This window comes from Athene cunicularia (genome assembly GCF_003259725.1).
Source record: "Athene cunicularia isolate RWA chromosome 2 unlocalized genomic scaffold, athCun1 chr2_part1, whole genome shotgun sequence".
In the NCBI taxonomy this organism is placed as follows: Eukaryota; Metazoa; Chordata; class Aves; order Strigiformes; family Strigidae; genus Athene; species Athene cunicularia.
This window is the reverse complement of record NW_020799095.1, coordinates 136,692,475-136,717,545: the sequence shown is the minus strand read 5'-3', so window position 1 is coordinate 136,717,545 and position 25,071 is coordinate 136,692,475. Positions and strand designations below refer to the sequence as shown.

Below are 25,071 nucleotides of genomic sequence, written 5' to 3'. Positions count from 1 at the left end.
ATATATATATATATATATATATATAAAAAAGCACCACAGACCAGACTGTGGGACTCATATAATTACCAAATAAAACAAATAAATAATTAATTCTTTTTAGGCTTCCCACATCAGTGCTGTAAAGAAAACTACAAATTAATATTTGTTACTGACGACAAATTCAAAGAATACTTTGCATCATTCAGTATTTCAGGAAATGGGTGCCATATTGTCACAATAGCACTTCTATTCCCAAATCCATGGTGAAGAGGAATGAAGTGTCTGTTGAAACAATAATGGAGAAACAATCTCCAACATATTTTAACACTGGAACTGAAGAGACTTCATCTATAATTGAGGAAAAAAGCAGCTTCACAAAATACAAGACAAACTAGTAAAACTTTGGCATAACCTTCAAAGACCAGAAATCAATTTTTCTAAGATCATAAGATTTTGAGGACTTGTGTCTTTATTTCATTTCACAAAACCTGATTGAGAATCTAGCAATGGAATATTATATTTCTTTGAAAATTACACATGAGAATTCTAACTACAATAACTTCCATATGCAATAGCTTGCTTTTGTAAATTTGGACATATGTGAAAGAATAAAATAATATAAAAATATACCTTATGCACTTTCTCAAAATAAACTTTATATCACAAAATTTGTGGGATTAAAGAATAAAGTAAATAGACATGGTGTAAATTCATAGGAAAAAATATTTTAAGGAATGAAATTAGTAATCACATAGTGCAAAACCATCCTGTATTAGCATAGTTGGGCAAACTGAACTGTTTATGTCAGATTTGAGTCCTCTGCCACAGAGAAAACCATTCTCACAGCAGTCCAGTTCTGTCAAGGCCCAATATCATCAAATCATAGAATGGTTTGGGTTGGAAGGGACCTTAAAGACCATCTAGTTCCAACCCCCTGCTATGGTCAGGGACACCTTCCACTAGCCCAGGTTGCCCAAAGCCCCGTCCAACCTGGCCTTGAACACTGCCAGGGAGGGGGCAGCCACAGCTGCTCTGGGCAACCTGTTCCCAGAGTGCCTCACAGTGAAGAATTTCCTCCTTATATCTAATCTAAACCTACCCTCTTTCTGTTTCTGAGCATTGGCCAGATCTGAGGGATTTTTTTTTTTTCTTTTTTCTTTTGGTTTGTCTGTTTTATTTTTCTCCAAATATGCTAGTAGTTTATTGAATTGGATTCTAATACCCTCAATTCTATTTCTTTTATCCTAACTTTATTTTGCAGAAAGAATAACAAGCAGAGATTCACATTAATGGTAGAAACCCCTGTGCTAAATCAATGCTTTCAAATTAATTATTTCAAACCTTGTAAGTCTCGTGTTTAGTTCAAATTCTGAAATACAAATACTGCTTTGTGTTTATATAAAAAGAAAATTAACACTTCTTTTTGTGCAGCCCACTAACCAACAGGTAATTTACAAATACAGCACAACTTTCTGTGCACCTGATTCTATTTCTGTTGAGAGTGTGTTATTGATAAATCTTGTAATTCAAGCTCATTCCTATTTCAGATCTCTCTTGAACATATTAAGCAAAAGGGCATCTACTGCAAAAACCTGAGACATGTTCCTTGTTAACTTACTGCTAAGATGAAAATTGGTGCTGTATTTTACTCCATTTGTTCTTCCTGCTTTGTCGGCCACAAATCACCGCAAGCTCTTTCTGACCCTACTCTCTCAGTATTATCCAAATATTTCATTAATCTTTTTATCTAAAAAAAAATGTATTAGACATAAAGTATAAGAGTTCCTGTTTGCAATTCCTGGATTATAAGAATATGAGAACAGCTGTACAAAGTCATAATAAAAATCCATTTAAATGAATATCATATAAGGAAAAGAAAGCAAGAAACAGTACGGTGATACTTCTCCAGAATGTTTTCCTATACTCCAGCGCTTTGTGGCACAGCAACTTTTGAAATCCAGTCTGTTTATAGTAAGTAATGATGGATTTTTTTTTTTATCCATGACTTTGTCTATTTTTCCTCTTAAGCCTATGTACACTCTTAGTATTCTGAATATTTTATGGCAAGTACATTCCAATGAAGTATTTCCTTCTGTTCACTGTATTTTTACTAGCTCCATCTGATGCCTTTTCATTCTTTTTGTGGAAAATACAGTGTATTTAATCTACTGTTTTACTGCTTACTCAGTTTTGCAGGACCTTTCTTTATATCTTCACAGGTGGTTGTCCTCATTGCTGCTCTGTGTAAGCTAGTATCATCATCAGGCTTTGTCATCACTGCTTGCCTTGTTTTCCAGCATATCTACAAGCATATTGTCAAACTGGTTAGATACTAAAGAAATCCATTAGTGACTTCTCTCCTCTGGAAGAACCCACCATTTACTTTTACCATCACTTAACTATGTTTTAAACAAACATTCATCAAAAGCTGGTCTTTTTGACAGAGGTTGTAGTCACTGTAAGAACCTTCCACTTGCACCTCCTCAAAGGCCCTTTGGAAGTGCAAATAGTCTACATAAACTGGGTTTCTCTCATCTCTGTGACGGCTAATCTCTCTGGAAAGCATTGGTAGACTTGTAATACAGGACTTTCCTTTAGATAAGCCATGCTGCTTTGTGGATGTTATTGTTATCCATGAGTCAGCTGAATCTATTCTTGATTATAATTTTTACAGTCTTGTTACATCACAGGTTTACATGTCTGTATTTTTCAGATGTCCCTTGGAACTCTTTCTGAAAATATACATTGTATTTGCCCCTCTGTCCTACTGTATTAAGATCACATTAACGAAGAAGTCAGAGATTCCTTAAGCATTTCTACCCCCACTTCGAATCATATGTCTAAGGAGGCCCCAACCCAAGCTCTTTTCCTGTGGCCATAGGTCCAATGAATTACTTAGGTTTTCAGCTGTTGCTTTACAGCACCCACAGAAACAGTTAGGCAAATAAGAATTTTCTGTTATTTCTGATGGTGTACCTATTTTTTTAACGATTAGTTGTTGGTAGTTTTTTTGTTTGTTGGGGGGAAGTATTACAAATGAGCATGTGTTGTTGCTAGAAACTAAGTTCTTTCAAAACCTTGATGTATACCATCAGGATACGTTTTGTGGTTTTTAGGTAGGTGGTTTGTTTGTTTTTTTTTTTCTTTTAATTACCAATTTGTTCCAGTAGGTCTTGTGACATCTCAGTCTCTGATAGTTCATCTTTATTATTAGAAAAGTTTGTTTCTTGTTCTGCTGAGATAAAAAAAAATGTTCTGTCTCAAAATATGTTTTGTATTTCAGTCTGAATAAAAAGACTAATACTGTTCTACCCACCCATTATCTAATCTTAGTCAAGACTGCATTTTGACTGTGTATTTAAACACATACATATATAAACTAAGATGAAATAAGATGTTACTACATCATTTATAATTTATAAATGTTCAAAGCAATATACTTAATTCATATGTTTTAGAGAAATATAGTTTAATGTTGCATCAGATTTGATCTTTCATAGCTTCTTAAATAGTATTTCTGAGAACTTAAAAGGCTATGTAGGAAGGTCTTAAAATTTTCATATAGTAAGGGGTAAAAAAGTTATAAAATTGTATGCAACTACTGGAATTTAGCTTCTCAGTAAATTATTGTCAGTATTGCTTGTACCTCTGTAATCTTTCAATACAATTATACTGGTCTTGGGTCATATGAGAACTAATAATAAAATGTGCCTCAAAAAGCTTGTGTATAAGGAATGCATTTGAGTGGGATTTTTTTGTTGTCTTTAAAGTAATTTCTGGAAGGAATATATTTTTGGTGTTGAGAAACTTTCATGTTTCTGTAAACTTTACCAAATAGGTGAAAATAAATATTCAGTCTAAAAGCATGTTCTTAGAAAATGAAACTGTGCATTTTATCTCTATTTAACTCCTCCGTTTCCCCAAAATATTTATTTACCAGTGCTTAATACTTCTTTTTGATTATTGATTTTAATTCTGATTTCTATGCATGTTAGTATTGTTTAATACTATGTTCTCCAAGTTAGTTTATAAAATGAGGTTAGTGATCTTCAACAAGACTTAATTTAAAATTTATATTTCTACTTAAATATTTTGTTTGGTTAGAAGGAAGGTAATTATTTCCACAACACACTATCTATGGTCCTTTGTCTACAGCTCCCCTCATATCAGTGAACAGCTGATCAGACCACCAGGAATTTTTAATTTTATTCAGTAAAACTGTATGTTATCATTTCTGCTTTATAATACTGAATTCAAATAATTTACTAATCAAATAATTAGTGATAGTATCTATAAAAAAGAGTGGAAGTATTTTTCTGCTCTGGCATTAGTCTGCTGCGCAATATGAATACATTACATGAGGAAAGGTCATCTTTTGCTATGCCCTTAAGCAGTAGCTACTGCTTGAACCAGGACACCGGGCTAAATGGCTGTTAGTCTGACTCATACTCCTCAGTGTTTGAGAGTGTATTTAACTGTATTTAGTTCTGTTGTCTTATGTATTAAGCATATATGTTACAAGAGACTAACAGTTTACCTCTATTCTGGGGGTAAAAAAATATACCCAAAAGTGCTTGCTTGTTTGTGGGAGTTAAGTGAAAATTTTCTTATGAACATTTCTAAACTTTTTCTTGCTTTTAGTTACAGAGAGAGACATGGATGTGCTTGGGCAGTCTAGAGGATGGTCACGAAAATGATCAGGGGGCTAGAGAACCTCCCTTATGAGCACAGGCTGAGAGACTGGGGGTTGTTCAGCCTGGAGAAGAGGAGGCTCCAGGGAGACCTTATAGCAGCCTTCCAGTACTTCAGGCCTACAGGAAAGATGGGAAGGGACTCCTTATCAGGGAGTGTAGTGAGGGGTAATGGTTTTAAACTGGAAGAGGGTAGATTTAGATTAGATTTTAGGAAGAAATTCTTCCCTGTGAGGGTGGTAAGGCTCTGGCACAGGTTGCCCAGAGCAGCTGTGGCTGCCCCCTCAGTGTTAGAGGCCAGGTTGGACGGGGCTTTGAGCAACCTGGGCTAGTGGGAGGTGTCCCTGACCATGACAGGGGGGTGGAACTAGATGATCTTTAAGGTCACTTGCAACTAAACCATTCTATGATTCTATGAAGAACCCATAGACAGATATTAAACCAATTAATGCTGTTGGAAAGATCCTCCTGGGCAAAGGGTAGAATTTGAAACCCCAACATGATATAATAGCAGTTTGAATACCTTGAGCTGAAGACCTCTAAAAAGTTCCATTAATATATATTTCTGTGTCTGTATTTAATATTTTTATTTCTGAATTAATTTACCTCAGTATTTACAATACGTGTTTTTTGTATTCTGCACCAAATAGCCATGATCTTTTAAATCAAACCTGACTTTTTTTCCCATGTATTTTACAACAGTGAGAATTTAGTATGCCTGATTAGTCTCCTTTTACCACACTTGAATTTGTTGATGGGTGTCCCCTTTGTGGCTGCATTGCACCAACTTTCTTGTAGTGGTGAAGGACTGTGTGTGGCAGCCTCTGGTGATGTTGTCTTTCAAAACATGCATCAGTTAAGATACATTTTTCTGCTAGAGCAGCCTGTGAATGGGTGACAGAAGCATGATTTCCACTTGTTTGTCTGCTCAAGTAGCATCATGGCATAGTTATTGCTAAATCTCTTTAGCCGTTGGCATTTTATGGAACAGAGGGCTATACATTTATTTTACTTGGATGAAAAGTGAAGCTACTTTTTTGGTTCTGTGTACTTCGGTATGTAGGATAGCTACAAGCAGGTAGGTATTAAACTTAAAATATAGTCAGAACTTAAAATGTGTGTATGTATGGAGGGTTTTCAAAATATTTCCAGCTGAAACACTCAGAAAAATCAGCATAACCAGTTGAGGTTTTGCACTTCTTACTTGGACTTCTGTTTTCCATATTGCCAAGTATTACACCATGAGAACTTTTTTATTTTTCTCACAAGTCAATAATTAATTTCTGTAAGTGCTATTATGGTAAAAAACAACTACATCGACACTGCCTTTTCATAATGTATTTTCATGTTCTGAGAAACCTTTATTAATTAATTATATTGTAATAGAGTGAACTGTATCTTAAATTTATTGATGTTTTTTTGTTTCAGTTTGCTGTTAGCTGGCATTTTCTGTAACGTATTTACAGAGAAAATGCCTATGAGCTATAAAGTTTTAGATTTTCCTAGATGTTGTGGGTTAACCCCAGAAGGGAGCTAAGCCCCACACAACCGTGTGCTCATACCCCCCACAGCAGGAGATGGGAGAGAATCAAAAGAGTAGAAGTGACAAAACTCATGGACTGAAACAAAGACCATTTAATAGGTACAGCAAAATCTTCATATGCAAGCAAAGAAAAATAAGGAATTCCTTCATTAATTCCCATCAGCTGGCAGATGTTTAGCCATTTCCCAGAAAGCAGGGCTCCATCACGTGTAATGGTTACCTGGGAAGACAAACTCCATAGCTCTGTAAGTCCCTGTCTCCCTCCTTTTCCCCCCAGTTTTATTGCTAAGTATGACTTCTTATGATATGGGGTACCCCTTTGGTCAGCTGGGGTCAGCTGTTCCCCTCACAGTTTTTTGTGCATCACCAACCTACTCGCTGGTGGGGCAGTGTAAGGAAGTGGAAAAGGCCTTGACATTGTGGAAGCACTGCTCATCAATAGGTAAAGCATTAATGTGTTGTCAGTATTATTTTCATCACAAATATGTAACATAGCACCAAATAGCCTTTGTGAAAAAAATTTAACTCTATCTTAGCCAAAACTAGTATACCAGCTCACTATATGATGGTACTTACTTCCAAAGATGGTGCACAGATAGTGCATTAAACATTAAATTTCCTTGCATTAAGCTCATTATTTTATGGACTGTTGAGTCTGTACTTTTGTTTAAATTGGTGTTATTGCCAACTTTACAATGTGACTGAATCCTCATCATATTTTGCTGGTGTTGAAGCAACAGTTTATTAAAAGGTAGTTTCTATGGCACTGAGAACCTTATGTGAATTTCTGTCATGGTGTGCCTTTTTTTTTTTTTTTTCTTTACTAGAAAATCTTTAATATAAAAAGTTTTAATTTCTAACTTACATCATGTCTTTGGCCTAATATAAGCATTATAATATAAGCCTAATAATTCATATTGAATATCTGAAATATCTAGTAAACATTCCTTTTCATCATTATATCTAAAGTAAGAATTTTTGTTTACTATGCTGTTGTATTCTTACAGAAATTATACGTATGAAATAGAGCACTGAGTACATGAGGTTTAGTGCACCTATTAAGGATGCACATGGAATGCAAATAAAAACTTGTATCCTTCAGTTAAAATCCATAATAATTTATGTTTAATGGCTTATACTTTTGAATTAGCCATTGTATTTTCTTCTAGAAAGACTGCCAGAAAGTTGTGGGTTCTTTTTGTTTCTTTCCCCTCTCTTTCATTCCTGCATGATGTATTTCTATGAACAAAGTATTTCATGATATATGAAAAGTGCCAGAAAGAAAAATTGAAGATCCCCATGATGCCACAATTTTGTTATTACATGAGTTTGAATTCTTTAAAATGGAAAAATCCAGTCTCTAATATTATGAGAGAGGATGCCTTTGTGTGTCATCACATCAAAAAATAGACCATCGTCTTCTCTTCTTGAATTCTAAATCTAAGCTTTTTCCTGTTTTATATATATTCTTGGATTTGAGAAGTGATCCTAAATTGATTCAGGTACAGCTCTTGAACAGTCAAGGAAGTTATTGTCTGTACCTTTCATCTGGTCAGTTGATGCTAATGGAAAGCAATATTTCCCCTGAGGTATATTCTTTTTTTCTATCGTGTATGGATGGCGAGAGGGTGGCATCTGCCTTCGGCTTTAGCTTTTATTTTAAAAATTTATTTAAACATTCACAGCATGTGCAAAACACTAAAAAATCTAATTTTAACAGAAACCAAAATACTACATGGACTGGCCTGTGCTCCATTGTGGTGCTAAGGTGTCCAATCACTCAGCCTTTCCTTTATTTTCTCAAAGCAACAATTCAAAATACTTACCAAATTTGTTTTATTTCATTTTCTGTGTTTAAATATCTGGTCATATATTCCCTTATTTACAACTAACAGACATATTGTAGAAAAGTCCTTCCATTTATGTGAAAAAAATCTATTTTCAGGGGCACTGTTCCCTGACCCTTCCATTTCCTGCCCCCTAGGTTAAAATATTTTACATATCAAAACTCTTGCAGATCTTTTAAACAGTGAACTACTGGTAAGCTGAAGTAAAAGAATATGAGAGTAGATGATCTAAAATTCCTTTTAGCTTCAAGAACATTTATGAAATCTGATTGAATACCTGAGAAATTGGGTGGCAAAGAAACTCTAGGAAGCTACAAGTTGATATGATCAGGTGAACTTAATAATTTTCCAGAAAATGTGCTGTGGAATTTAATGCTTTTGTTGCAATCTTTGGTCCCCTTCACTATAGAAAGACAATGAATATTTAGATTTATTTTTTTTTTCTCTAATCTCTAAAGTTCAAGTGCAAGATTCTACACTTCAGGATTTAGAAACTGACATTAATAACTGAGACAATGATAAAGATAGAATTTGACTTTACCTGACAGAATAATTTTTAAAAGTATTTTCATGTTAATTATGACACATCCTTGAAATAGGCCACTCATGAGAGTTAGAGAACAAATTAATTATTACTTTTTCTAACAATAAAAGTAAGCAAAAAACCCATTATCATCTGATGAAAAGTTATTGAATTATACCCATATGATTAATATATCTCTATTTACTTATGTATACAGAAGAAGTTGAAGCCTTCTCTGTCCATCCAAATCTTGTGAAATATTACATGGCTTCTGAACTTTTACATCTGGCATAATAAGGAATTCTGTAACTTGCTGTTACTTGCATCTGGAGTACTGTGTCCAACTCTAGGCTACCCAGTACCAGAAATGTATGGACTTACTGGAGCAAGTCGCAGTGTTACAAAGATAATTAAAGGGCTGAAGCAGCTTTCATATGAGAAGAGGATGAGATCACTGGAGCTGTTCAGGCAGGAGAGCAGAAGGCATAGGGAGATCTTATCCATGTGTATAAATACCTGAAAGGAATGAATGAAGAGGGAGACAGAATCTTCTCAGTAGTACCCAGAAGAAGCAATTGCCAGACATTATAACATATGAAATTCCATATAAGAAAGCTGCCTTTCACTGGAACGATGGTCAAACACTGGAAGAGGTTTCCCAGAGAAGTCACAGAGTACCGATCCCTGGAGATCGTTCAAAACCTGGCAAGACGTGGTCCTCGGCAACCTGCGCTAGGTGACCCTGTTTGAGCAGGGGGATAGGGCTAGGTGAACTCCAGAGGTCCATTCCAAACTCAATGATTCTGTGAATCTATGATTCTAAGATTAAAAAAAAAAAAAAAAAAAAAAAAAAAAAAGCCAGAGTAATTTTTCTTGCTTTTAAATATAAGGAAAAATAATATAGGAGAGTAAATAACTCTCCTATGCATTTCCTGAAAAAGTCTTTTATTTTGTTTCTCACTTTGTTTCACAAAACATCTAAAGTTTCTATAGAATTTTAAACATTTTTAAATTGTATCATTCTGAAAATAATCTTGGAGACAAATGTTTTCCTTTTTTAATATTTTTTTTTTTCTTAAGCATGAAAAAGATTAGGATTTTGACCTGGAAATTTGACCATTTATCCTTTGGTTTATGTTGTTCCTCTGTAAATTATTTTAAATTTCTTCTAATTCTAACTTACTGGTGATATGACTGGCAATAAAGGCATTTTAGTACAGTCCAGTGCACCTTGAAGACAACTTTTTGTGGTTTAGTTTTGACACATTGAGAATTACTAGGAAATACCTGTTCCTTCATGGTTGTAAGAACCAGAATACTATATTTTTCCTTTACTGGGGAATAAGAAGCTCAAGTCCCTCGCTGGAACACCTTTCAATATTAAAAAATAAAAGCATACACAGACATATTTTTCAACTGAATAGTCTACAATAATTTAACATATATACGGTTTCAATTAAATTTCTTAGTTCACTTATTTGGCAGATTGAACAACATACCATTTTCCCTAGCTTGTAGGTAGAGTGAGCACTTGGGAGCCAATTCCTGGAACTGTATGTACCTACATGTAACTACAACTGCATCATAAACTTGCTGATTCTATGGTGAATGCTTTATTAATGCTGATTGACAGGTGATAGAAACTGTTAATGTAATAAGACCACAGCTGACTTCTTGGCTAAGCTGAATCAGGGGAAACTGTTTTGAATTATTTATAACTGGGATTTAGGAGAGAAACATTTGACATTATTGTGTCTTGGAAATTTTAAATTGTTTTGAGAAACTGTAATGTAACCATTAAGGTCATTCTTTTATTTTCTGCGAAGTGTAATTTTTTTCTTTTTAAACGGAAGTGTAGACACATTAGGGTTTTGGTTTGGTTTTTTAATGATTAACAAAATTGGAAAAATATATTCTCATGAAATCACAGGGTGGAATATCAATTTAGTCTGCATTTTAAATGAGAAAAATATAGAGAAGTGAGCATGTGTCTGCAAACTAACTGATCTTGATTATTGCTGTTGTTAAGAATTTTCACTTGATCTCTGGTTTGTTACAGAGACCAATTTGAGAAGAAAAATGAACCTTACTAATTAGGTACCATAATCAATAACTTTATTAAATTATAATTAAAGAGATTAAATTATAATTGAAGAGATTATGACAACTTTCTGTGAGTATTAATGTAAATTACTGAGCAAATACAGAAGTTAAATTGATGGAATTAATTAGATGACATTAAATGAATGAGTTCACAAGCCAAATAGAATGTACCCTAGAAGGGGAACTTTAGTAGGCATTTAATAATAAATGGAAATAAAGATCTATTGCTGATGTTATTTAAAACTGACTTCAATTATTGGAAATAGCCAGGGATGCAAACTGAATTTATTCCAAATTTAAGGTAGGAACTTTGAAAATTTATACTTGGTGATATTTTGAACACCTGATCCCTAAAATCATCTTCAAATCCAAAAGGTGGGGTTTGAAATTCTTCCTCCTTGAGGATGCATTTCAGAGAGGTAATCTGAAGAAACCAGGATGAGTGCTGTGCCATCCAGACATAACCAAAGGAAGGGATACAAAAGTAACCCGCACTTCAGTGGAACTTATTGTCACATTCGGTCTAGTTAAAAGCAAAAGGGAACACAATATAAGAACAACTAAGAATTTATTCTTTGTCCAATTCACATTTTAAGTCTAACATCCAGATCATCCAATTAACATGGAGAAACCTTATTAGCAACACAGATAAAGTGGTACATAACCTTCCTAGTACCTTCTCCTTTTCCCTGGAGTTATGCTCACCTTTCCAGTGTCTCTGTGTCTTATCATCTGCCTTTCTCATGCATTTTATCAGCATCCTGAGGTCAGTGCTTGGAGGAGTATAATGTTCAGAATGGGGCTTCCTTCTCCTTTGGGTCTTCTTAGGCAATTATTCTTACATACTTCTTCAGCCAACCAAGTGGGTTTGTTTTTGGTTTTGGGTTGGTTTTTGTTGTTTTGTTGTTTTTTTTTTGATTCCCCATTACTGTTATGAATTTGCAGAATAGCTTCCCCCATTCCCATGGACACCAAGGGCTGTTGATTGTTACACAGTGTCTACCTGGGTAGAGCTTTACTAAATATGATAATCACAGAACTTAAGCTCAGACAGGGTAAGAAAGAGTCACTCCATTACCAAACAATTGCTGTTTTGGCTGAAACCAGCTAAAACCAGTTCTGGCCAAGGCAGACCCAGCCAAGCACTGAGTCCTGCCATGGCAGTTCAGTGCAATGCCTGTGGCCATCTAGTGTTAGTGGGGTAGAAATCATATTTACGGGGATACATAAGTTGCCTAAACCAAGACTCAGATATTTTCATAGACTTGGGATTCAGAACCCAGAGTTCTCTCCAGGATATTGCTTAGGTGATGCTAATAAATAGACTATATAGATATATGTTATATAAAAGTCTAAATTTCTGGATTAGTTATGTGGAAAACAAATTATGTTAAATCCACTCTTACTTCAGTCTGGTGGGATAAAAAAAAGATAAATCAGCATTTCACATGTCATGAGCTAGGCACATGGGAAAGGCCGGACAAATTCTAAAAGTCACTATAATTAAAGAAAATAAATTACTCCTTTATAGACTAAGTTTACAGTAAATGATACAGAAAATTGAAGTATTATTAATGAAGAATTTCAAAAGAGGGAAAATTGTTAACTATTTGAAAGATATATAAACCTTTTTTTTGATAGTAACATCTGTACTAATGAAGAAAAACTAAAAGGCAACTTAGGAAATTTGGTTGAAAGTTTTGTCTGAATTGATGAAAAATAAAATTATGGACTTCAATATCAGTGGCAAAAATGGAGTGCATAGTTGACACTGGTGAATGCAGTCCCTTTCTTGTTGGTAGGTCCTAGTGGCTATCAATAATTTATTATTTATTACCTACAACCATGTGTTATTTTTAGATGGTTATCTTGCAGTTACTTAAAATAGATATAAATGTAATAGCTGTAGGTTATACACATAGCCGCAATAATAAATCTTATAATAAGCTTAACTATTAAAAGTATGAAAAAAACCTATAGCATAAGTGTTATGGTTGCCTTTTACATGGAATTTGTAGATCGTATTTAAGTTATAAAATCCTTTCATATATAGTGATAAAAACCATTGAGCACTATGGCTATCTAAAGATACTCTGTTGCAACTTGTTTATTAAAACTTACACTGCTGATATTATTTTTGCTTCCCATTTCTTATTTTTTACCCACACTCCAATCTGTATATATTTAACCATGTAAATATATACGAAGAAACAGAGAAAATAAATGGAAAATCCTGAAAATGTACATTGTTGTTAGTGTATCTATAAGATGGGAAAATGTCTTGTACTTGGACGATAGGAAGTTATTATGTATTCTGTTAACATGGTCATCTCTACTATTAACTTTTTATATCAACTTAAAGGATGTCTGAAATCTGACAGTCCAGCTGCAGGCTTCATAAAATGAAAGCATGGACACAGTGTAATAAATAATAACATTTGGCATAGTGGTATGGTCTATTGTTTCCTACTTTAGCACTGCACTTAAAAAGACTAAAAGCTGGACATAGGAGAATTTAAGTCCTGGGCATAGTTTTGTCTCTAAAATACAACCACCAAAAAGTAAGAATCACTTGACAGCTTCAAGCACCTTTTCTACAACTTTGTAGAAACCAAATCACTTCATCTAGCGTGACATATGTACTGTAATGTATAGTGTGCCCAGTCAATTAAATCACTAATTGTCTGTTTTTCAGAAAAACAGATGGTGGGTCAAAAATTATTCACTTTCAACAATTTTAATCTCCACACCTATTGGTGTTATGCTCACATTATACCCAGTGTGGAGTTTAAAAAGTTTGCCAATGTTTTTTTCAAAATCCTTACTTTTCTTTTCCCCACTTTCCCACCCCTCGTTTTTAATAGTATTTAAATCTGTGGTGTTTTGGTGTTGTGTTTGGTTTTTGTTGTGGGTTTTTGGTTGTTTGTTTTTTTTTTTTCCCCACAAGTATATATTTTTTTTCTGTTTACTTAGTCAAAATGCCGTAGTAGGTTAGAAATAATCATATAGAAATGTACAGTAGAGATTGGAAGTTTTCCAGTTTTGATCTCTTCAACAAGTTATTAAGGTTATAAAGTTAATTAGCTTTTACATGGCCTTGTTAGTCAGCTGAATGGTGCCTGGAAAATTTCTTTTTCCCACGATTTCTACAGGTTTTTTAGTTCTTTTAAGTGTCTTTTTGCAATAATCTAACAATGGCTATAATTAGGACACCTGGCTGAACATGTGAACCGTAATTAAAATCGGTAAATTTGTGGCACGTTCTGAATTTTTGTGAGTTTTGTTCTCTCTGCTCTCTAAGTGGTGCCTGGTCATTACCTTTTATGCCAGGACAGCATTTTCTTGCTGTGGATGACCTCTTGTTTATTTTTCTGATTTTTTTTTTTTTTTAATAATAATTTTGTTTGCACAAAGTTTTCCTAAAATCTTTGGAAAGTCACAACTTAATGTTACCTAGGAAAATACTTGTGTATCAGTTCAATTCCATCTGGATTTATGCCCATGCATAATTTGGTCATAATGTCAGCATTGTTATCTGTTGTTTCCAATATTTAATGCAGCCAAGATAAATGCATTTAGATCCACTGTTCTAAGGAATTTACATATTATCTATGATTTGAATCAGATAATCTGTTTAGAAAGAAGCATTAAATTTTCCACTTTTTTATTAGTTATGATACCTCTGAAAAGCCTTGTTTATTGTAAATATGGAACATTTCTTGTTATTTGCTGATGCATTTAGTAGTTCTGTTTTGTGTCCAAGTTTATTTTCGTTCAGTGAAATACATGTTTACATACATTTTCAATATAAGATAAGTTCTTAGGGCTTCAGCCACTTGACTAAAGGAGAAAATGAGGTAATTATTTTGTTGGGTTTTTAACTTTTCAGCTTTTAAGTCAAGTTATTTGTCTAAAGAATTTTTGTTAATGGAAGTGTCTAGTGGTGGATATTAAGTTTTCTAGAAAATATTCATATTTGACTTAAGATCTAATTTCAAATTACTGTAATTTAATTAAAATGATTGGTAGCAAGGGGCAGTGTAAAGGAAAACCAAACTCCTCCTTAAAGTAACGGAACTGGTGTGAACAACCAAATCTAGATATTGAGCAGTTTCACAGGACTGTCATCTTTAGAAGCATGCGTGGCACTCTATGCTAAATAAAGCATAGCATCTCCAAATCATGTGAACATGTAATGGACAATGTTAGAGACAAGGTGAATTATCAGTGAAAGGCAGATCACAAAGCATATTATACAGAGAAGTGCTTCATGTTCACCTATTTTTCAGAACTGAAATAATTTACTGGGTGTTTTTAGTGAAATAAATTAAGTGTGGGTAATGTCCCATGAGATATTATCTGAAATGATCCAAGAATAAATGTCACTCTTTAGACTTCTCATTTTTCATGCTTTCTACTGTTATCTCATTTTTATTACTTTCCTACTTTTAAGCACCACTTACACCATTACTTTCAGTAGTGGTAGTGAGCTGATTATTGATGAAGTGAGTATTTTTCTTGCTAAGTGGTTCCAAATCTTTTTGGAGATTCCACTGTTATTTGCATTAGTCAGATCTGTAAGGTGAAACTTTAGCCTTTTCAATACTGCCATCATGAGTTTGCATTTAACGCTCACATTTATAAATTTAAATAAGTGTGTAGGAATATACTTTGGTCAGCAAGATTCTTTTGAGTAACTTGCATCTGTTAGAATTTATCTGATTTTTCTTTTTCGCTAATACCTCTGAATCTTCAAATAGACAAAACAGTTTCCAGCTATAGAACTCAGACTCACAAATGTGATTCCTCTCTATGTAGAGATGTTCCCTTGAACAAAGGACATTTCTTTTGCGAACTTCCTTAAATACAAGCCTTGTTAAGCATGTTTTTTTCTGACTTTGCATACAGCATGGAATTATGTCTTGGCAATATTTGTAAGTGACATGGAGGGCCAACTTCTGATAATATTATGTCCTTCTTCCCATCACTTTTCATTTTATATTTCTTCAGTTCATTTTCAGGCCTTTTTTTTTAGATGACAGTGTGCATATATATTATATCTTCAAAGTCTCTCAACCCATAGCAAGCACAATTTACATTCCACCTCTTGAATCAGTGATTTTAATCCAATGAGATTTAGAAAACCCAGTTTAACTTGTATACCTAGAAACTGTAAGGAATTGTCACTAAATAAAACTCATTATAATGGAATGCTATAAAGCATAACTTAAGTGTAATACTCATGTTTAGCACTTTCACATTTTCTGATTGGTTTAAAACCCGTTATTTTCGTTTAGGCTGATACTGTGCATGTGTTTGCATCCATTAGAAACTCTAAATGCATTTAAGATTTCCAGGGAATGCAAGGGAGTCTAACTTATCTAAATTTAAATATCTTTCTTGGTGGTCATGAGCAGATTATTTTTGTTTGGAAGGTGAAGAAGACGACATGCTATATTTTGGAATTCATTTTCTTATGTTTTTCCCTATTTTCTCCCTGACCTTGAAATTGAGGGAATGATGTAAAGCTAATTGTAACTTTTTTTTTTTTTTAAATGATCCCTACTATAGTGTCAACTGTTTTTTCCATTGTATGGTATCTCCTCTTTCAAAAATTAAGCACATGATTTTGATTTAGTTTTTGCTTTGAAAAATATGTAATCTGTGATTATGCAGTTGTTCTAGCAAATGAAGATGATTTTCAGGCCACATAATTTCCAAAGTACCTCACATGTTCTTCTTAAAAAGTGATTATTTAATCTATTTAGCTTCCATGGAAACAAGGAGAAATTAAACAAAGGTGTGGCTCTTTGATAGGTGTTAGGTATGATAATAGTCTTGCCTGCTTGCCTTTTTCTGCAAAATTGTCTACTCTGAATAGAATGAATAATTGCATTCTGCCTATTATTGAAAAACAACAGTTAGTTACTTTATTTTTAATCAGTGTGCATTCAAAAGTTACTCCATAAAGGGTGATTCTGTCCAGTTGTAGTAAACTTTTTATCGATGATTGAAGAGATTGCATATACCACATTATGCACATCAATAAATACCACATTCATTTAAAAAATCTAAACAGCATAAGTTAAAGTTGCAATAAATACTCTGGCAGTATCTTTGATAGCTACCTCTTCCTCATAAACCATTAAAAAGAGTAATGTCTTAATTGCTAATAGCCTTCCACATAACAAAAATCTAACTGAAATCTAAGTGGACCTTATCTGATAACTGCTTAGCTTTCTTTCAGATCTGTATAATTTTTAATACTTAGTTTTGATAAAAATATCAAATAAATTCTGGACCATAAAAAAGCATATAAATCCACCAAAGATTGATTTTATCTGAATGTCATTCCCTTGCAGCTCTTATTAAATGACTGTCTAATACCTGTTATGCTAACATAAGCATACAGAAATGTAATTGAATAGCAGTGTTTTGAAAGCAAGACAATTTCTACTTAATGGTAATAACTGTCATGAAAATAACTGTCATAAAGAAAACATCTACTTTATAATATAAGTGGGATTGGCTGTATGCTCATTCTCTTAAAATTTAGATTTTTTTTAAAAATAAAAGTGAGTGTACCTCATGATTAAAAAAAAAAAAAAAAGTTTCTATATAGAAAAAATAGGTCAAATGTAATTAGTATTTGAAATTTTGACTGAGTCCATAATTACGGCTTTGAAGTATTTGAAGTGACCTCTTCATTTCAGTCAACAGCTAACTCACATACCCAGTAATATTTTAAAAGTCACGGTTGTCTATGTAGAAGGGAAAGGATGAGTCACAAACCTGTTCAGTCTCTCAAGACTTGTATCTTATTTTGGCACCTGGATGGATTGTATCTGAGAGAAGCATTAATACAGGTCCCAGTGGTCCTTTTCCACTGTGCTGGAATTAGGATTTCTCCAGAAGCTGTTTAAGATTAGATCCATGGTTCAGTCTGTGCTGTGGTACTTAATTTTCAAAAGCTACTAATGAAACATAGTCTGATAGAGGTGATAAATTTATCTGAGTAATAGGTTGTATTTTTGCCTTTTGCTTAAACTAGGTATAGAGGGGATTGAATTCAAGAACTGTGAGGTATTGTATTTTGGAGGAAAGTCTTTTTGCAATGTTCAAAAATTAGGAAGTTTCAGAATGTAAGTTACCCGTGAATGCATAATTCAGCTTCTGTCCTGTTGTGGTTTGAACTCAGCTGGTAGCCAATCGCCACATGGCCAGTTGTTTACTTCCCTCCATCCCTCCCCACCCCGGTGATATAGGGGAGGGACAAAAGACTAAATTTGTAGGTTGAATTTTTTTTTTAAAAAAAAAAAAAAAAAAAAAAAAAAGTAATACTCACAAAAGCAACAGTAACAATAGTAAATCCAAAACAGGTAAAATGGAGCAGTGGCACACTGAGCACGGCAATGACAGGTACACAGCCCACACCCCTGCCGCAGTGATCTGACCACACCAGAAAATCCAGCCACACTGACCCATAAACTGAAACGGTTCATGAGAGAGCACATGTCCACCTATATACTGAGTATGATGTCTCATGATATGGAATACTCCAATGATGGATCTGGACCCAGCCATCTAGCTGTGCTCCCTCTCAGCCCAAGGAAAGTTAACTCTGTCCTGGCTGGAACCAGCACAGTCTCCATCCTTTACTCCATATCATTTAGGTTATGCTCAGTTTCCACATAAATTCCACATAATCACGACTCCCTTTTCCTAGGTCTCACAGATATCATTCTGTCTATGGGCCATCCTTCCAAAATGTCTACTGAGTTCATTTAGTCCATAACTGAGTTCCATCTGTCATGACAGTCTTTAAGGCTGGAGGAATGAGGTGGAGTTTGCTAAGTCAGTGGAGCAGGAGGCTTTGAATGTGTCAGGAGGATGTTGTGGGGCACCAATTGCAATAACAGGGTTATTTGACAATTGAATTCATTGACTATTTTCACCTAAAATCAAATCTCCCTGAGGCACACATCAAACTTCTCCTTCCTTCTGCATTACCCACCAAGTGCACCCAGGTCCTTTGGTAAAAGTAATTTCACACCTGGATTTACCTTTACCCAATGCAGGAATAACCCAGACTGTCTTCCCCAGCTTAACATTAATGTGCACTATGGGGGCTTTATCCCCATGTACGGTATGTAGGAGGTTTGACTGAGCAGGGCCAGCTTGCCTGGCAGATCCTCTGGTATTGAGTAACCAGGTGGCTTTTGCTAAAGGCACATCCCAGTGCTTGAAAGTTCCACCACCCATTGCTCTCAGTGTAGTTTTCATCAATCCATTGTATCGCTCACTTTTTCCAGAGGCTGGTGCATGGTAGGGAATGTGATATATCCACTCAATGCCATGTTCTTTGGCCCAGGCGTCTATGAGGTTGTTTTAGAAATGTGTCCCATTATCTGACTCAATTCTTTCTGGCGTGCCATGAAGCCATAAGACTTTCTTCTCAAGGCCTACCAGTGGCTGTTTCCATGTTGCCTTGCCAACTTTGTGGGAGTGTGATATAATCAATCTGCCATTGAGAACCTCAGTCTTCCCCATATCCTCCGTGACCAGAGTAATTGACATACATAAAACTAAGTCCACCCATAAAACCAGTATTTGAGCAACTGCTGTTGATAAATTTACTCCGCCAACACTTTTCCCTACGATAACACTTTCTGACTTCTGTTTAAGAGATTTAACACCTAATTGTCAATATCCCAATCTCTATGCCAGTGGTATCCCTCAGGGCCAAAGGAATTCTGCTTTCTACATTTATGTGTATTTCAGGTATCTGTTAGATCACCTGTATGCTTATTTCTCAGACTGAGCTTATAGCTAAATAAGAAAGCAGTAACACATTGTTCTAACCTGATTTCCATACACTTAACCTGTTGAGTGGATGCATTTCAGATTGGGGGAGGGGAAGAATACAGGAGGAAAAAAAAAAAAAAAAATTCAATAAATTTTATCAAGGAAACAAAAACCCTCTATGAAGACAAATTTATTCAACATATTAGACTACATATTGTCATTAAAATCTGAGTCTTTCCTAAGATGTCTGTGGTTGAAGTTGAAGTGCTGGAGCACAGGTCGTACGGGGAGCGGCTGAGGGAACTGGGGGTGTTTAGTCTGGAGAAGAGGAGGCTGAGGGGAGACCTCATCGCCCTCTACAGCTGCCTGAAAGAAGGGTGCAGAGAGCTGGGGATGAGTCTCTTTAACCAAGTAACAAGCGATAAGAGGGAATGTCCTCAAATTGCACCAGGGAAGATTTAGACTGGATATTAGGAAGCATTTAGTTCCAGAACGGTTTGTTAGGCATTGGAATGTGCTGTCCAGGGAGGTGGTGGATTCCCCATCCCTGAAGGTGTTTAAGAGTCGGGTTGACATAGAGTTTAGGAATATGGTGTAGTTGAGAACAATGGTCAGTGTTAGATTAATGGTTGGACTAGATGATCCTGTCTGTCTGTGAAGTTAATTTTAATAAGTTCACCTCTTCAGAGTAAGAAAGGGCCATACAAATTTCATTACCATTATTATACCATCTCAGGATTAATAAACTATCTAGCTGGACCACAGCTAGCCATTGAGGATTACTCTTTTTGTTTATTTTTCCCCAAATTATTTCAGTTGTTTTTCCAAACCCTGTCTTGCCTATGGCCTTAGACCATCAAAATACAGTGCCATTACAATAAGGGTTGGTTAAGACCTTAAGTCTTCTGCTTTTTTCTTAATGGTCTTCTTTCCTAAACTTTTAGGTTTAGCTGTGATTGTGAACAACTCTATGTCAACTCCTTCTTTATTTCTCACCTTATTCATCTAATGCTTTATGCCTCATTGGAAGAAGGAATTCTCTTATGTTATCTGAGATTACTGGCCACTGTAGACCACAGTTTTATAATACCTGCTGACTTTTTAAGAGCATGGGAACTGGCAATTCCAAAGTGTCAGAAGTCAAGCAAGCAGGGCAGAGGGCTGGCTTGGATGGGCAGGGATCTTCTGGAACTTAGGAGGAAAAAGAAAGTGTATAGACATTGGAAATGAGGACAGGTGACACAGAAGGAATACAGAGATGCTATTTGTCACTTCAGAGAGAAAATTCATGTGGCCACAGCACAATTAGAGTTCAAGCTGACCAGCACTGTGAAGGACAACAAAAAGGGCTTTTTAAAATATGTTAACAACAGAAGGAGGATCAGAGATAACATTAGTTCATTACTTCATGAAGTTGGTTATCTCACAAATAGGGACATATTAAAAGCAGAGACATTTAATGCCTTCTTTGCCTCTGTATTTAACAGTGATGATGGGCCCTGGGACACCCAGAATCCTGTGACTGGGGGAATGATAATCTCCCAGCCAACTCTGAACTTGTTTGAGACTTGGTGCTCCAGCTGGATGCGCATAAGTATATGGGGCCCAATTGCATTCATCACAGGGTACTGAAAAAGTAGGCCTATGTTATTACAGGACCTCTCTCCATTATTTTTCAACCATCTTGGGAGTCTGGAGACATCCCAGTCAACTGGAAGCTGGCAAATATCATCCCAATTTTCAATAACAGTAAGAATGAAGATCCTGGTAGTTACAGGACTGTCAGTTTCACTTCAATGCCTAGTAAAATGATGGAGAAGTTCATTGTGGGGGGAGTTTCTGAAAAACACTTGAGAGACACTGAAGTCATTGGGCATAGCCAACTCAGGTTCATGAGGGAAAAGTCCTGCTTAACCAACTCAATTTCCTTTTATGACAGGGTCAGCCATCTAATTGACCAAGGGAAGCCAGTAGATGTGGTGGATTTTTATTTCAGCAAATGTGTTGATACTGTCTCTCACAGTATCCTTCTGGACAAAATGTCCATCATACAACTAGATAAGTCCATAATACATTGGATGAAAAATTGGCTGACAGATCAGGTTCAAATAGTTATAGTAAGTGGGGTTATATCAAGCTGGTGGCCAGTCACCAGTTAAGAATATGGATTTTAATATGTAGCGATATATTACTGCAACATGCAGTCTTAAGGAAATCTCATTATTCAGTGTTATTTTTAATCTTTATTTGCTTCCTTACACTCATGGGGTAGCATAATCATTTGGCACTTCTTTCTGCCTAAAAATTATTATTTATAAAGTAGTTATGCTGGACTCTTATATGCCTTACCCCTGAAAATTATCACTTTTGTAGATTAAAAGCCCTTCCCTCACAAATATTCAACATGGAAAATGTACACTATAAATACAAGCATCACATGAGTTGTTTCAAATCCCAAAGAACATTAATGTTTCGTCTTACCGCTTATTTTACAGAACTGTACTCTTTTTACAGGCTTTTTACTGGAGGAAATTTTCAGTACAGTAATATCTATGATACAATAATACAGATCCCTGAGCAATATTTTTAGATCTCAGTTTTGTATACCAAGAGATTTCTGAATGATGATTACTTTTTAAATTATTTTACCCATGAGAAAGAATAACAACTGGATTTTTTTTTTTTTTCCTAAATAAACTAGAGTGGAGCAGGTAGAGCAGTAGATATGATGCGCTAACATGATATGTTAATCTTTTGGAATAACATAAGCTTCCACGTGGCTATGGGAACATTTTTACATTGGTTATGAGGATGCGTTGTTAACACATTTGTGAGTTGGACTGTTCTATCACTTGGGGTTCTGATGAGATACTTGTAAGGCTACTGTGATTTTGATGATACTGTTTGGGTTGATATGATGTACTTGTAAAAGAAAAAATCATGACTATCATAATAAAAAAGTTGAACAGTCTTGATAACATCAAATGAAATAAACATTAGATGAAACAAAAAGGTTTGTATTTTAAAAATAGCATTCATATTTCACAATGTAATGCCTTTATCTTTTACTAATTGTGTTGTTTTATGAAGCCAACAAAGTTTTGAAAGCTAGAACAACTGCTTTAAAAATGCTTTTTTGATGCAGTTTTATGTTTAATTTTGCCTTTCTGCTGTAGTTAACACGTGATTAAAAAGAAAAATTCAGAATCATCAAACCACGTGTTAACAGAGTCTTGTCCATGTGTTTCAGGATGCTCTGAGTGTTTGGTTTACATTGGATGTTTGGGTTTGGTGTAATGACATGTAAAATTTATTTTTAAATTCTTATATGTATTGGAATTCGTGCATTATTTTTACTTTAATAATAATAAGCCATACAATTTTCTATGATAATTTTCCCCTTCTTTTTATTCTCTCCTCCTTCTAAAACTGAAGTACTTCTGCAGTTTTGGGGGAAACTAGCTCTAGCTGCTTATTTCACCTTTAACAAATGCAAGAGAATGACAACCTCTGACTAAATTCTGAGGAGATGAGAATAATTTTAAGTTGATGTTATTTTTTATATCCAGTTCCAAATTAATCCAATATTTCTTTTGCACTGGACTGAGACTAGCTGGAATAATGTCATAGTTCCTTTATTATCCATAGTATCATAACCGACTTAATTTAGATTGCTCTAGATGAATCATACACAATTGTAGTACCACAGGACATACTACAAACTCTTTCAGAGGCGCACAGATTACCAGTGTAGTGGTTTTAGTAGTCCTAAACTGTTCATTCTTCTCCATTACTTTGCAAAGCTGAGACATGAGCAGGCATCAATCAAGAAAAACTGATAGCTAGCAAAAGAAAATGGGTATGGTAAATCTTTTATCTGAGAGGTAAACACAAAGAAAAGAGCAAAAACAAAGAGATGAAAGCAGAGTAAGGAATTCTCCTAAGAGTGATAGAGATTTAGAAGTGGCAGATTTGAGAGGCAATAATGTAGCCCATGTCCTTGTGGAGAGAAGAGACACTTGGAGGAAAGGTGTGGGAAGAATTACATGTCTAGACATGTTGGGATTTTTTTTTTCTGATTGCACCCTTTCACATAACAAGAACAGTATATGCTCTTTCCCCATATCAAGGTATCAACGAAGCAATCTCTTCAACACAGCTATGGTGCTATATAGGGGAGAAATAACCTACAATATAACAGGTGATGTAAACAACATGGGCTGATACATAAGATAGAGGAAAAGACAAATAGCAAATATTTATGTCTTGGTTCCACATATTCCTTTTGCTAAGCACATATGTTACCAATTTGATCATTAGTTTACATTTGTATATTTATAACCATTTGACCTGTGGAATCTCAGGAGCACTGACTCATACTGTTATTTGGATACTATGCCCTCATGAACACTGAAAAGGACACTTTGATTCATAAATTAATTTACAGTGTTATTTGCTCTTGTCAAACTGTTACATACAGACACAGTTTAGCAATGTTCATTGGAAAGACCTGTTTTCCCACCTCATTGCAGTAATTCTAAATAAGAATTACAAATAGCAACTAAAACCATAGCACTGTTGTATGAATCACAGAATCATCTAGGTTGGGAAAGACCTTGAAGATCATCCAGTCCAACCATTAACCTAACACTGACAGTTCCCAACTACACCAGATCTCTCAGTGCTGTCAAACCTACTCTTAAACACCTCCAAGGATGGGGGCTTCACCAATGCCCTGGGCAGCCCATTCCAACACCTAACAACCTGTTCTGGAAAGAAATGCTTCCTAATATCCAGTCTAAACCTTCCCTGGTGCAACTTGAGGCCATTCCCTCTTGTCCTATCACTTGTTACTTGGTTAAAGAGACTCATCCCCAGCTCTCTGCACCCTCCTTTCAGGCAGCTGTAGAGGGCGATGAGGTCTCCCCTCAGCCTCCTCTTCTCCAGACTAAACACCCCCAGTTCCCTCAGCCGCTCCCCGTACGACCTGTGCTCCAGAGCCTGCACCAGCTCTGTTGCCCTTCTCTGGACACGCTCGAGTCATTCAATGTCCTTTTTGTAGTGAGGGGCCCAAAACTGAACACAGGAATCGAGGGGCGGCCTCACCAGTGCCGAGTACAGGGGTCAGATCCCTTCCCTGTCCCTGCTGGCCACGTTATTGCTGACACAAGCCAGGATGCCATTGGCCTTCTTGGCCCCCTGGGCACACTGCTGGCTCCTGTTCAGCCGGCTGTCAATCAACCCCCCCAGGTCCCTCTCTGACTGGCAGCTCTCCAGCCACTCCTCCCCAAGCCTGTAGCGCTGCTGGGGGTTGTTGTGGCCCAAGGTCAGCCCCCGGCATTTGCCCTCAGTGAAACTCCTCCAGTTGGGCTCAGCCCATGGCTCCAGCCTGTCCAGGTCTCTCTGTAGAGCTTATATAATGTTTGCAGGTGTTTATTCTTTAGACCTGTTTACATAGTTTGCTCTTTTTTTTTTTTTTTAGCGCCTCATTTTGAATCAGAGGCCCTGTGATTAAACAAAATTGGGGGGTTTATTTTGAATTGAGAAATAGTAGGTTTTTTGTTTGTTTCTTTTTTTTTT

At 35.6% G+C, this 25,071-nt stretch overlaps 1 protein-coding gene across 1 annotated transcript in view; it reads left to right on the top strand.

Moving 5' to 3' along the window:
• Positions 1–25,071, top strand: part of CSMD3 (CUB and Sushi multiple domains 3) — a 622,514-nt gene that overhangs the window by 272,537 nt on the left and 324,906 nt on the right. The window lies entirely within an intron of this gene.